Below are 17,203 nucleotides of genomic sequence, written 5' to 3' on the forward strand. Positions count from 1 at the left end.
TTTTAGTAAACAAAGAGAAAATAAAGCTATCTATTGGTTTTCACTAAAAAGTCCATTGAAAGACTTGACTATTGTTGTTAAAAGACATAGGCATTCATATTATATAGCCACAAACCACACTAGTAAAATAAAAACATGATAACATGGGATTCGATCCAATGACAGTCTTAATTTGATAGTGCAAACCCAACACCTTACTAACTGTGCTAACCAGACTGTGCATACCAGGCACATAATTTATCAGAGATTTAAGTTAATAAGCTACAGTGTCCAAGGTACTAAACATAATATATTCTATCGGATGTCATAAACAAGTCATTAGAATACTTTCCTACTAAATTTATAAGACATAAGCATTCAATATTTGAGTAAACAAAGAGAAAATAAAGCTATCTATTGGGTTTCACTAAAAAGTCCATTGGTAGACTTGACTATTGTTGTTAAAAGACATAGGCATTCATATTATAGAGCCACAAACCACACTAGTAAAATAAAAACATGATAACATGGGATTCGGACCAATGACAGTCATAATTTCATAGTGCAAACACAACACCTTACTAACTGTGCTAACCAGACCGTGCATACAAGATGTGCAATTTATCAGAGATTTAAGTGAAAAAGCTACAGTGTCCAAGGTACTAAACATAATATATTCTATGGGGTGTCATATGGAAGTCATTAGAATACTTTCCTACTAAATTTAAAAGACATAATCATTCAATATTTTAGTAAACAAAGAGAAAATAAAACTATCTATTGGGTTTCATTAAAAAGTCCTTTGGAAGACTTGACTATTGTCGTTAAAAGACATAGGCATTCATATTATAGAGCCACATACCACACTAGTAAAATAAAAACATGATAACATGGGATTCGAACCAGTGACAGTCTTTATTTCATAGTGGTAACCCAACACCTTACAAACTGTGCTAACCAGACTGTGCATGCCAGACACGCAATTTATCAGAGATTTAAGTGAATAAGCTACAGTGTCCAAGGTACTAAACATAATATATTCTATGGGGTGTCATAAGCAAGTCATTAGAATACTTTCCTACTAAATTTATAAGACATAAGCATTCAATATTTTAGTAAACAAAGAGAAAATAAAGCTATCTATTGGGTTTCACTAAAAAGTCCATTGGAAGACTTGACTATTGTTGTTAAAAGACATAGGCATTCATATTATAGAGCCACAAACCACACTAGTAAAATAAAAACATGATAACATGGGATTAGATCCAATGACAGTCTTAAATTAACAGTGCAAACCCAACACCTTACTAACTGTGCTGACCAGACTGTGCATACCAGGCACATAATTTATCAGAGATTTAAGTGAATAAGCTACAGTGTCCAAGGTACTAAACATAATATATTCTATGGGGTGTCATAAGCAAGTCATTAGAATACTTTCTTACTAAATTTAAAAGACATAATCATTCAATATTTTAGTAAACAAAGAGAAAATAAAGCTATCTATTGGGTTTCACTAAAAAGTCCATTGGAAGACTTGACTATTGTTGTTAAAAGACATAGGCATTCATATTATAGAGCCACAAACCACACTAGTAAAATAAAAACATGATAACATGGGATTAGATCCAATGACAGTCTTAATTTAACAGTGCAAACCCAACACCTTACTAACTGTGCTGACCAGACTGTGCAGTCCAGACACGCAATTTATCAGAGATTTAAGTTAATAAGCTACAGTGTCCAAGGTACTAAACATATTATATTCTATCGGATGTCATAAGCAAGTCATTAGAATACTTTCCTACTAAATTTATAAGACATAAGCATTCAATATTTGAGTAAACAAAGAGAAAATAAAGCTATCTATTGGTTTTCACTAAAAAGTCCATTGGAAGACTTGACTATTGTCGTTAAAAGACATAGGCATTCATATTATAGAGCCACATACCACACTAGTAAAATAAAAACATGATAACATGGGATTCGAACCAATGACAGTCTTAATTTCATAGTGGTAACCCAACACCTTACAAACTGTGCTAACCAGACTGTGCATGCCAGACATGCAATTTATCAGAGATTTAAGTGAATAAGCTACAGTGTCCAAGGTACTAAACATAATATATTCTATGGGGTGTCATAAGCAAGTCATTAGAATACTTTCCTACTAAATTTATAAGACATAAGCATTCAATATTTTAGTAAACAAAGAGAAAATAAAGCTATCTATTGGGTTTCACTAAAAAGTCCATTGGAAGACTTGACTATTGTTGTTAAAAGACATAGGCATTCATATTATAGAGCCACAACCCACACTAGTAAAATAAAAACATGATTACATGGGATTCGAACCAATGACAGTTTTAATTTGATAGTGCAAACCCAACACCTTACTAACTGTACTAACCAAACTGTGCATACCAGACGACAATTTATTAGAGATTTAAGTGAATAAGCTACAGTGTCCAAGGTACTAAACATAATATATTCTATGGGGTGTCATAAGCAAGTCATTAGAATACTTTCCTACTAAATTTACAAGACATAAGCATTCAATATTTGAGTAAACAAAGAGAAAATAAAGCTATCTATTGGGTTTCACTAAAAAGTCCATTGGAAGACTTGACTATTGTTGTTAAAATACTTAGGCATTCATATTATAGAGCCACAAACCCCACTAGTAAAATAAAAACATGATAACATGGGATTCGGACCAATGACAGTCATAATTTCATAGTGCAAACACAACACCTTACTAACTGTGCTAACCAGACTGTGCATACCAGACGCACAATTTATCAGAAATTTAAGTGAATAAGCTACAGTTTCCAAGGTACTAAACATAATATATTCTATTGGATGTCATAAGCAAGTCATTAGTGATACTTTCCTACTAAATTTATAAGACATAAGCATTCAATATTTGAGTAAACAAAGAGAAAATAAAGCTATCTATTGGGTTTCACTAAAAAGTCCATTGGTAGACTTGACTATTGTTGTTAAAAGACATAGGCATTCATATTATAGAGCCACAAACCACACTAGTAAAATAAAAACATGATAACATGGAATTCGGACCAATGACAGTCATAATTTCATAGTGCAAACCCAACACCTTACTAACTGTGCTAACCAGACTGTGCATACCAGACGCACAATTTATCAGAGATTTAAGAGAATAAGCTACAGTATCCAAGGTACTAAACATAATATATTCTATGGGGTGTCATAAGCAAGTCATTAGAATACTTTCCTACTAAATTTAAAAGACATAATCATTCAATATTTTAGTAAACAAAGAGAAAATAAAGCTATCTATTGGGTTTCACTAAAAAGTCCATTGGAAGACTTGCCTATTGTCGTTAAAAGACATAGGCATTCATATTATAGAGCCACATACCACACTAGTAAAATAAAAACATGATAACATGGAATTCGAACCAATGACAGTCTTAATTTCATAGTGGTAACCCAACACCTTACAAACTGTGCTAACCAGACTGTGCATGCCAGACATGCAATTTATCAGAGATTTAAGTGAATAAGCTACAGTGTCCAAGGTACTAAACATAATATATTCTATGGGGTGTCATAAGCAAGTCATTAGAATACTTTCTTACTAAATTTAAAAGACATAATCATTCAATATTTTAGTAAACAAAGAGAAAATAAAGCTATCTATTGGTTTTCACTAAAAAGTCCATTGGAAGACTTGACTATTGTTGTTAAAAGACATAGGCATTCATATTATATAGCCACAAACCACACTAGTAAAATAAAAACATGATAACATGGGATTCGATCCAATGACAATCTTAATTTGATAGTGCAAACCCAACACCTTACTAACTGTGCTAACCAGACTGTGCATACCAGGCACATAATTTATCAGAGATTTAAGTGAATAAGCTACAGAGTCCAAGGTACTAAACATAATATATTTTATGGGGTGTCATAAGCAAGTCATTAGAATACTTTCCTACTAAATTTAAAAGACATAAGCATTCAATATTTTAGTAAACAAAGAGAAAATAAAGCTATCTATTGGGTTTCACTAAAAAGTCCATTGAAAGACTTGACTATTGTTGTTAAAAGACATAGGCATTCATATTATAGAGCCACAAACCACACTAGTAAAATAAAAACATGATAACATGGGATTAGATCCAATGACAGTCTTAATTTAACAGTGCAAACCCAACACCTTACTAACTGTGCTAACCAGACTGTGCAGTCCAGACACGCAATTTATCAGAGATTTAAGTTAATAAGCTACAGTGTCCAAGGTACTAAACATAATATATTCTATCGGATGTCATAAACAAGTCATTAGAATACTTTCCTACTAAATTTATAAGACATAAGCATTCAATATTTGAGTAAACAAAGAGAAAATAAAGCTATCTATTGGGTTTCACTAAAAAGTCCATTGGTAGACTTGACTATTGTTGTTAAAAGACATAGGCATTCATATTATAGAGCCACAAACCACACTAGTAAAATAAAAACATGATAACATGGGATTCGGACCAATGACAGTCATAATTTCATAGTGCAAACACAACACCTTACTAACTGTGCTAACCAGACCGTGCATACAAGATGTGCAATTTATCAGAGATTTAAGTGAAAAAGCTACAGTGTCCAAGGTACTAAACATAATATATTCTATGGGGTGTCATATGGAAGTCATTAGAATACTTTCCTACTAAATTTAAAAGACATAATCATTCAATATTTTAGTAAACAAAGAGAAAATAAAGCTATCTATTGGGTTTCACTAAAAAGTCCTTTGGAAGACTTGACTATTGTCGTTAAAAGACATAGGCATTCATATTATAGAGCCACATACCACACTAGTAAAATAAAAACATGATAACATGGGATTCGAACCAGTGACAGTCTTTATTTCATAGTGGTAACCCAACACCTTACAAACTGTGCTAACCAGACTGTGCATGCCAGACATGCAATTTATCAGAGATTTAAGTGAATAAGCTACAGTGTCCAAGGTACTAAACATAATATATTCTATGGGGTGTCATAAGCAAGTCATTAGAATACTTTCCTACTAAATTTATAAGACATAAGCATTCAATATTTTAGTAAACAAAGAGAAAATAAAGCTATCTATTGGGTTTCACTAAAAAGTCCATTGGAAGACTTGACTATTGTTGTTAAAAGACATAGGCATTCATATTATAGAGCCGCACACCACACTAGTAAAATAAAAACATGATAACATGGGATTCGAACCAATGACAGTCTTAATTTCACATTGCAGACCCAACACCTTACTAACTGTGCTAACCATACCGTGCATACAAGAGGTGCAATTTATCAGAGATTTAAGTGAATAAGCTACAGTGTCCAAGGTACTAAACATAATATATTCTATGGGGTGTCATAAGCAAGTCATTAGAATACTTTCCAACAAAATTAATAAGACATAAGCATTCAATATTTGAGTAGACAAAGAGAAAATAAAGCTATCTATTGGGTTTCACTAAAAAGTCCATTGGAAGACTTGACTATTGTTGTTAATAGACATAGGCATTCATATTATAGAGCCACAAACCACACTAGTAAAATAAAAACATGATAACATGGGATTCGAACCAATGACAGTCTTAATTTCATAGTGGTAACCAAACACCTTACAAACTGTGCTAACCAGACTGTGCATGCAAGACAGGCAATTTATCAGAGATTTAAGTGAATAAGCTACAGTGTCCAAGGTACTAAACATAATATATTCTATGGGGTGTCATAAGCAAGTCATTAGAATACTTTCCTACTAAATTTATAAGACATAATCATTCAATATTTGAGTAAACAAAGAGAAAATAAAGCTATCTATTGGGTTTCACTAAAAAGTTCATTGGAAGACTTGACTATTGTTGTTAAAAGACATAGGCATTCATATTATAGAGCCACAAACCACACTAGTAAAATAAAAACATGATAACATGGGATTTGAACTAATGATAGTCTTAATTTGATAGTGCAAACCCAACACCTTACTAACTGTGCTGACCAGACTGTGCATACAAGATGTGCTATTTGTCAGAGATTTAAGTGAATAAGCTACAGTGTCCAAGGTACTAAACATAATATATTCTATGGGGTGCCATAAGCAAGTCATTAGAATACTTTCCTACTAAATTTATAAGACATAAGCATTCAATATTTTAGTAAACAAAGAGAAAATAAAGCTATCTATTGGGTTTAACCAAAAAGTCTATTGGAAGACTTGACTATTGTTGTTAAAAGACATAGGCATTCATATTATAGAGCCACAAACCACACTAGTAAAATAAAAACATGATAACATGGAATTCGAACCAATGACAGTCTTAATTTGATAGCGCAAACCCAACAAATTATTAACTGTGCTAACCAGACTGTGCATACCAAACAAACAATGTATCAGAGATTTAAGTGAATAAACTACAGCGTCCAAGGTACTAAACATAATATATTCTATGGGGTGTCATAAGCAAGTCATTAGAATACTTTCCTACTAAATTTAAAAGACATAAGCATTCAATATTTTAGTAAACAAAGAGAAAATGAAGCAATCTATTGGGTTTCACTAAAAAGTCCATTGGAAGACTTGACTGTTGTTGTTAAAAAACATAGGCATTCATATTATAGAGCCACATACCACACTAGTAAAATAAAAACATAATAACATAGGATTCGAACCAATGACAGTCTTAATTTGATAGTGCAAACCCAACACCTTACTAAGTGTGCTAACCAAACTGTGCATACCAGACACACAATTTATAAGAGATTTAAGTGAATAAGCTACAGTGTCCAAGGTACTAAACATAATATATTCTATGGGGTGTCATAAGCAAGTCATTTGAATACTTTCCTACTAAATTTAAAAGACATAAGCATTCAATATTTTAGTAAACAAAGAGAAAATAAAGCTATCTATTGGGTTTCACTAAAAAGTCCATTGAAAGACTTGACTATTGTTGTTAAAAGACATAGGCATTCATATTATAAAGCCACCAACCACACTAGTAAAATAAAAACATGATAACATGGGAATCGAACCAATGACAGTCTTAATTTTATAGTGCAAACCCAACACCTTACTAACTGTGCTAACCAGACCGAGCAAACCAGACATGCAATTTATCAGAGATTTAAGTGAATAAGCTACAGTGTCCAAGGTACTAAACATAATATATTCTATGGGGTGTCATAAGCAAGTCATTAGAATACTTTCCTACTAAATTTAAAAGACATAAGCATTCAATATTTTAGTAAACAAAGAGAAAATAAAGCTATCTATTGGGTTTCACTAAAAAGTCCATTGGAAGACTTGACTATTGTTGTTAAAAGACATAGGCATTCATATTATAGAGCCACAAACCACACTAGTAAAATAAAAACATGATAACATGGGATTCGAACGAATGACAGTCTTAATTTCATAGTGGAAACCCAACACCTTACTAACTGTGCTAACCAGACGGTGCATACAAGACGTGCAATTTATCAGAGATTTAAGTGAATAAGCTACAGTGTCCAAGGTACTAAACATAATATATTCTATGGGGTGTCATATGCAAGTCATTAGAATACTTTCCTACTTAATTTATAAGACATAAGCATTCAATAATTTAGTAAACAAGGAGAAAATAAAGCTATCTATTGGGTTTAACTAAAAAGTCCATTGGAAGACTTGACTATTGTTGTTAAAAGACATAGGCATTCATATTATAGAGCCACAAACCACACTAGTAAAATAAAAACATGCTAACATGGGATTCGATCCAATGACAGCCTTCATTTGATAGCGCAAACCCAACAAATTATTAACTGTGCTAACCAGACTGTGCATACCAAGCACATAATTTATCAGAGATTTAAGTGAATAAGCTACCTAAGTGCCTAAACTACAGTGTCCAAGGTACTAAACATAATATATTCTATGGGGTGTCATAAGCAAGTCATTAGAATACTTTCCTACTAAATTTAAAAGACATAAGCATTCAATATTTCAGTAAACAAAGAGAAAATAAAGCTATCTATTGGGTTTCACTAAAAAGTCCATTGGAAGACTTCACTATTGTTGTTAAAAGACATAGGCATTCATATTATAGAGCCACAAACCACACTAGTAAAATAAAAACATGATAACATGGGATTCGATCCAATGACAGTCTTAATTTGATAGTGCAAACCCAACACCTTACTAACTGTGCTAACCAGACTGTGCATACCAAACAAACAATTTATCTGAGATTTAAGTGAATAAACTACAGTGTCCAAGGTACTAAACATAATATATTCTATGGGGTGTCATAAGCAAGTCATTAGAATACTTTCCTACTAAATTTAAAAGACATAAGCATTCAATATTTTCGTAAACAAAGAGAAAATAAAGCTATCTATTGGGTTTCACTAAAAAGTCCATTGGAAGACTTGACTATTGTTGTTAAAAGACATAGGCATTCATATTATAGAGCCACAAACCACACTAGTAAAATAAAAACATGATAACATGGGATTCGAACCAATGACAGTCTTAATTTCATAGTGCAAACCCAACACCTTACTAACTGTACTAACCAGACTGTGCTTACCAAGCACAAAATTTATCAGATATTTAAGTGAATAAGCTACAGTGTCCAAGGTACTAAACATAATATATTCTATGGGGTGTCATAAGCAAGTCATTAGAATACTTTCCTACTAAATTTAAAAGACATAATCATTCAATATTTTAGTAAACAAAGAGAAAATAAAGCTATCTATTGGGTATCACTAAAAAGTCCATTGGAAGACTTGACTATTGTTGTTAAAAGACATAGGCATTCATATTATAGAGCCACAAACCACACTAGTAAAATAAAAACATGATAACATGGGATTCGAACCTATGACAGTCTTACTTTCATAGTGGAAACCCAACACCTTACATACTGTGCTAACCAGACCATGCATACCATACATGCAATTTATCAGAGATTTAAGTGAATAAGCTACAGTGTCCAAGGTACTAAACATAATATATTCTATGGGGTGTCATAAGCAAGTCATTAGAATACTTTCCTACTAAATTTATAAGACATAAGCATTCAATATTTTAGTAAACAAAGAGAAAATAAAGCTATCTATTGGGTTTCACTAAAAAGTCTATTGGAAGACTTAACTATTGTTGTTAAAAAACATAGGCATTCATATTATAGAGCCACAAACCACACTAGTAAAATAAAAACATGATAACATAGGATTCGATCCAATGACAGTCTTAATTTGATAGTGCAAACCCAACACCTTACTAACTGTGCTAACCAGACGGTGCATACCAAACAAACACTTTATCTGAGATTTAAGTGAATAAACTACAGTGTCCAAGGTACTAAACATAATATATTCTATGGGGTGTCATAAGCAAGTCATTAGAATACTTTCCTACTAAATTTAAAAGACATAAGCATTCAATATTTTCGTAAACAAAGAGAAAATAAAGCTATCTATTGGGTTTCACTAAAAAGTCTATTGGAAGACTTGACTATTGTTGTTAAAAGACATAGGCATTCATATTATAGAGCCACAAACCACACTAGTAAAATAAAAACATGATAACATGGGATTCGAACCACTGACAGTCTTAATTTCATAGTGCAAACCCAACACCTTACTAACTGTGCGAACCAGACCATGCATACAAGACGTGCAATTTATCAGAGATTTAATTGAATAAGCTACAGTGTCCAAGGTACTAAACATAATATATTCTATGGGGTGTCATAAGCAAGTCATTAGAATACTTTCCTACAAAATCAATAAGACATAAGCATTCAATATTTGAGTAAACAAAGAGAAAATAAAGCTATCTATTGGATTTCACTAAAAAGTCCATTGGAAGACTTGACTATTGTCGTTAAAAGACATAGGCATTCATATTATAGAGCCACAAACCACACTAGTAAAATAAAAACATGATAACATGGGATTTGATCCAAAGACAGCCTTAATTTGATAGTGCAAACCCAAAACCTTACTAACTGTGCTAACCAGACTGTGCATACCAGGTACATAATTTATCAGAGATTTAAGTGAATAAGCTACCTAAATGCCTAAACTACAGTGTCCAAGGTACTAAACATAATATATTCTATGGGGTGTCATAAGCAAGTCATTAGAATACTTTCCTACTAAATTTAAAAGACATAAGCATTCAATATTTTAGTAAACAAAGAGAAAATAAAGCTATCTATTGGGTTTCACTAAAAAGTCCATTGGAAGACTTGACTATTGTTGTTAAAAGACATAGGCATTCATATTATAGAGCCACAAACCACACTAGTAAAATAAAAACATGATAACATGGGATTCGAACCAATGACAGTCTTGATTTCATAGTGCAAACCCAACACCTTACTAACTGTGCTAACCAGACTGTACATACCAAGAACATAATTTATCAGAGATTTAAGTGAATTAGCTACAGTGTCCAAGGTATTTCATCCAAAGACAGCCTTAATTTGATAGTGCAAACCCAACACCTTACTAACTGTGCTAACCAGACTGTGCATACCAGGCACATAATTTATCAGAGATTTAAGTGAATAAGCAACAGTGTCCAAGGTACTAAACATAATATATTCTATGGGGTGTCATAAGCAAGTCATTAGAATACTTTCCGACTAAATTTAAAAGACATAATCATTCAATATTTTAGTAAACAAAGAGAAAATAAAACTATCTATTGGGTTTCACTAAAAAGTCCATTGGAAGACTTGACTATTGCTGTTAAAAGACATAGGCATTCATATTATAGAGCCACAAACCACACTAGTAAAATAAAAACATGATAACATGGGATTTGAACCAATGACAGTCTCAATTTTATAGTGGAAACCCAACACCTTACTAACTGTGCTAACCAGACCGTGCATGCCACACATGCAATTTATCAGAGTTTTAAGTGAATAAGCTACAGTGTCCAAGGTACTAAACATAATATATTCTATGGGGTGTCATAAGCAAGTCATTAGAATACTTTCCTACTAAATTTAAAAGACATAAGCATTCAATATTTTAGTAAACAAAGAGAAAATAAAGCTATCTATTGGGTTTCACTAAAAAGTCCATTGGAAGACTTGACTATTGTTGTTAAAAGACATAGGCATTCATATTATAGAGCCACAAACCACACTAGTAAAATAAAAACATGATAACATGGGATTCAAACCAATGACAGTCTTGATTTCATAGTGCAAACCCAACACCTTACTAACTGTGCTAACCAGACTGTGCATACCTAGCCCATAATTTATCAGAGATTTAAGTGAATTAGCTACAGTGTCCAAGGTACTAAACATAATATATTCTATGGGGTGTCATAAGCAAGTCATTATAATACTTTCCTACTAAATTTAAAAGACATAATCATTCAATATTTTAGTAAACAAAGAGAAAATAAAGCTATCTATTGGGTATCACTAAAAAGTCCATTGGAAGACTTGACTATTGTTGTTAAAAGACATAGGCATTCATATTATAGAGCCACAAACCACACTAGTAAAATAAAAACATGATAACATGGGATTCGAACCTATGACAGTCTTAATTTCATAGTGGAAACCCAACACCTTACTAACTGTGCTAACCAGACCGTGCATACCATACATGCAATTTATCAGAGATTTAAGTGAATAAGCTACAGTGTCCAAGGTACTAAACATAATATATTCTATGGGGTGTCATAAGAAAGTCATTAGAATACTTTCCTACTAAATTTATAAGACATAAGCATTCAATATTTTAGTAAACAAAGAGAAAATAAAGCTATCTATTGGGTTTCACTAAAAAGTCTATTGGAAGACTTGACTATTGTTGTTAAAAGACATAGGCATTCATATTATAGAGCCACAAACCACACTAGTAAAATAAAAACATGATAACATGGGATTCGAACCACTGACAGTCTTAATTTCATAGTGCAAACCCAACACCTTACTAACTGTGCGAACCAGACCATGCATACAAGACGTGCAATTTATCAGAGATTTAATTGAATAAGCTACAGTGTCCAAGGTACTAAACATAATATATTCTATGGGGTGTCATAAGCAAGTCATTAGAATACTTTCCTACAAAATCAATAAGACATAAGCATTCAATATTTGAGTAAACAAAGAGAAAATAAAGCTATCTATTGGGTTTCACTAAAAAGTCTATTGGAAGACTTGACTATTGTTGTTAAAAGACATAGGCATTCATATTATAGAGCCACAAACCACACTAGTAAAATAAAAACATGATAACATGGGATTTGATCCAAAGACAGCCTTAATTTGATAGTGCAAACCCAAAACCTTACTAACTGTGCTAACCAGACTGTGCATACCAGGTACATAATTTATCAGAGATTTAAGTGAATAAGCTACCTAAATGCCTAAACTACAGTGTCCAAGGTACTAAACATAATATATTCTATGGGGTGTCATAAGCAAGTCATTAGAATACTTTCCTACTAAATTTAAAAGACATAAGCATTCAATATTTTAGTAAACAAAGAGAAAATAAAGCTATCTATTGGGTTTCACTAAAAAGTCCATTGGAAGACTTGACTATTGTTGTTAAAAGACATAGGCATTCATATTATAGAGCCACAAACCACACTAGTAAAATAAAAACATGATAACATGGGATTCGATCCAATGACAGTCTTAATTTGATAGTGCAAACCCAACACCTTACTAACTGTGCTAACCAGACTGTGCATACCAAACAAACAATTTATCTGAGATTTAAGTGAATAAACTACAGTGTCCAAGGTACTAAACATAATATATTCTATGGGGTGTCATAAGCAAGTCATTAGAATACTTTCCTACTAAATTTAAAAGACATAATCATTCAATATTTTAGTAAACAAAGAGAAAATAAAGCTATCTATTGGGTATCACTAAAAAGTCCATTGGAAGACTTGACTATTGTTGTTAAAAGACATAGGCATTCATATTATAGAGCCACAAACCACACTAGTAAAATAAAAACATTATAACATGGGATTCGAACCTATGACAGTCTTAATTTGATAGTGGAAACCCAACACCTTACTAACTGTGCTAACCAGACCATGCATAACATACATGCAATTTATCAGAGATTTAAGTGAATAAGCTACAGTGTCCAAGGTACTAAACATAATATATTCTATGGGGTGTCATAAGCAAGTCATTAGAATACTTTCCTACTAAATTTATAAGACATAAGCATTCAATATTTTAGTAAACAAAGAGAAAAAAAAATCTATTGGGTTTCACTAAAAAGTCTATTGGAAGACTTAACTATTGTTGTTAAAAAACATAGGCATTCATATTATAGAGCCACAAACCACACAAGTAAAATAAAAACATGATAACATGGGATTCGATCCAATGACAGTCTTAATTTGATAGTGCAAACCCAACACCTTACTAATTGTGCTAACCAGACTGTGCATACCAAACAAACAATTTATCTGAGTTTTAAGTGAATAAACTACAGTGTCCAAGGTACTAAACATAATATATTCTATGGGGTGTCATAAGCAAGTCATTAGAATACTTTCCTACTAAATTTAAAAGACATAAGCATTCAATATTTTCGTAAACAAAGAGAAAATAAAGCTATCTATTGGGTTTCACTAAAAAGTCCATTGGAAGACTTGACTATTGTTGTTAAAAGACATAGGCATTCATATTATAGAGCCACAAACCACACTAGTAAAATAAAAACATGATAACATGGGATTCGAACCACTGACAGTCTTAATTTCATAGTGCAAACCCAACACCTTACTAACTGTGCGAACCAGACCATGCATACAAGACGTGCAATTTATCAGAGATTTAATTGAATAAGCTACAGTGTCCAAGGTACTAAACATAATATATTCTATGGGGTGTCATAAGCAAGTCATTAGAATACTTTCCTACAAAATCAATAAGACATAAGCATTCAATATTTGAGTAAACAAAGAGAAAATAAAGCTATCTATTGGATTTCACTAAAAAGTCCATTGGAAGACTTGACTATTGTTGTTAAAAGACATAGGCATTCATATTATAGAGCCACAAACCACACTAGTAAAATAAAAACATGATAACATGGGATTTGATCCAAAGACAGCCTTAATTTGATAGTGCAAACCCAAAACCTTACTAACTGTGCTAACCAGACTGTGCATACCAGGTACATAATTTATCAGAGATTTAAGTGAATAAGCTACCTAAATGCCTAAACTACAGTGTCCAAGGTACTAAACATAATATATTCTATGGGGTGTCATAAGCAAGTCATTAGAATACTTTCCTACTAAATTTAAAAGACATAAGCATTCAATATTTTAGTAAACAAAGAGAAAATAAAGCTATCTATTGGGTTTCACTAAAAAGTCCATTGGAAGACTTGACTATTGTTGTTAAAAGACATAGGCATTCATATTATAGAGCCACAAACCACACTAGTAAAATAAAAACATGATAACATGGGATTCGATCCAATGACAGTCTTAATTTGATAGTGCAAACCCAACACCTTACTAACTGTGCTAACCAGACTGTGCATACCAAACAAACAATTTATCTGAGATTTAAGTGAATAAACTACAGTGTCCAAGGTACTAAACATAATATATTCTATGGGGTGTCATAAGCAAGTCATTAGAATACTTTCCTACTAAATTTAAAAGACATAATCATTCAATATTTTAGTAAACAAAGAGAAAATAAAGCTATCTATTGGGTATCACTAAAAAGTCCATTGGAAGACTTGACTATTGTTGTTAAAAGACATAGGCATTCATATTATAGAGCCACAAACCACACTAGTAAAATAAAAACATTATAACATGGGATTCGAACCTATGACAGTCTTAATTTGATAGTGGAAACCCAACACCTTACTAACTGTGCTAACCAGACCATGCATAACATACATGCAATTTATCAGAGATTTAAGTGAATAAGCTACAGTGTCCAAGGTACTAAACATAATATATTCTATGGGGTGTCATAAGCAAGTCATTAGAATACTTTCCTACTAAATTTATAAGACATAAGCATTCAATATTTTAGTAAACAAAGAGAAAAAAAAATCTATTGGGTTTCACTAAAAAGTCTATTGGAAGACTTAACTATTGTTGTTAAAAAACATAGGCATTCATATTATAGAGCCACAAACCACACAAGTAAAATAAAAACATGATAACATGGGATTCGATCCAATGACAGTCTTAATTTGATAATGCAAACCCAACACCTTACTAATTGTGCTAACCAGACTGTGCATACCAAACAAACAATTTATCTGAGTTTTAAGTGAATAAACTACAGTGTCCAAGGTACTAAACATAATATATTCTATGGGGTGTCATAAGCAAGTCATTAGAATACTTTCCTACTAAATTTAAAAGACATAAGCATTCAATATTTTCGTAAACAAAGAGAAAATAAAGCTATCTATTGGGTTTCACTAAAAAGTCCATTGGAAGACTTGACTATTGTTGTTAAAAGACATAGGCATTCATATTATAGAGCCACAAACCACACTAGTAAAATAAAAACATGATAACATGGGATTCGAACCAATGACAGTCTTAATTTCATAGTGCAAACCCAACACCTTACTAACTGTGCTAACCAGACTGTGCATACCAGACATGCAATTTATCAGAGATTTAAGTGAATAAGCTACAGTGTCCAAGGTACTAAACATAATATATTCTATGGGGTGTCATAAGCAAGTCATTAGAATACTTTCCTACTAAATTTATAAGACATAAGCATTCAATATTTTAGTAAACAAAGAGAAAATAAAGCTATCTATTGGGTTTAACCAAAAAGTCTATTTAAAGACTTGACTATTGTTGTTAAAAGACATAGGCATTCATATTATAGAGCCACAAACCACACTAGTAAAATAAAAACATGATAACATGGAATTCGAACCAATGACAGTCTTAATTTGATAGCGCAAACCCAACAAATTATTAACTGTGCTAACCAGACTGTGCATACCAAACAAACAATGTATCAGAGATTTAAGTGAATAAACTACAGCGTCCAAGGTACTAAACATAATATATTCTATGGGGTGTCATAAGCAAGTCATTAGAATACTTTCCTACTAAATTTAAAAGACATAAGCATTCAATATTTTAGTAAACAAAGAGAAAATAAAGCAATCTATTGGGTTTCACTAAAAAGTCCATTGGAAGACTTGACTGTTGTTGTTAAAAAACATAGGCATTCATATTATAGAGCCACATACCACACTAGTAAAATAAAAACATGATAACATAGGATTCGAACCAATGACAGTCTTAATTTGATAGTGCAAACCCAACACCTTACTAAGTGTGCTAACCAAACTGTGCATACCAGACACACAATTTATAAGAGATTTAAGTGAATAAGCTACAGTGTCCAAGGTACTAAACATAATATATTCTATGGGGTGTCATAAGCAAGTCATTTGAATACTTTCCTACTAAATTTAAAAGACATAAGCATTCAATATTTTAGTAAACAAAGAGAAAATAAAGCTATCTATTGGGTTTCACTAAAAAGTCCATTGAAAGACTTGACTATTGTTGTTAAAAGACATAGGCATTCATATTATAGAGCCACCAACCACACTAGTAAAATAAAAACATGATAACATGGGAATCGAACCAATGACAGTCTTAATTTTATAGTGCAAACCCAACACCTTACTAACTGTGCTAACCACACCATGCATACTAGACTTGCAATTTATCAGAGATTTAAGTGAATAAGCTACAGTGTCCAAGGTACTAAACATAATATATTCTATGGGGTGTCATAAGCAAGTCATTAGAATACTTTCCTACTAAATTTAAAATACATAAGCATTCAATATTTTAGTAAACAAAGAGAAAATAAAGCTATCTATTGGGTTTCACTAAAAAGTCCATTGGAAGACTTGACTATTGTTGTTAAAAGACATAGGCATTCATATTATAGAGCCACAAACCACACTAGTAAAATAAAAACATGATAACATGGGAGTCGAACCTATGACAGTCTTAATTTCATAGTGCAAACCCAACACCTTACTAACTGTGCTAACCAGACCGAGCAAACCAGACATGCAATTTATCAGAGATTTAAGTGAATAAGCTACAGTGTCCAAGGTACTAAACATAATATATTCTATGGGGTGTCATAAGCAA

Source organism: Pseudophryne corroboree, chromosome 6 (genome assembly GCF_028390025.1).
Source record: "Pseudophryne corroboree isolate aPseCor3 chromosome 6, aPseCor3.hap2, whole genome shotgun sequence".
Lineage (NCBI taxonomy): Eukaryota > Metazoa > Chordata > Amphibia > Anura > Myobatrachidae > Pseudophryne > Pseudophryne corroboree.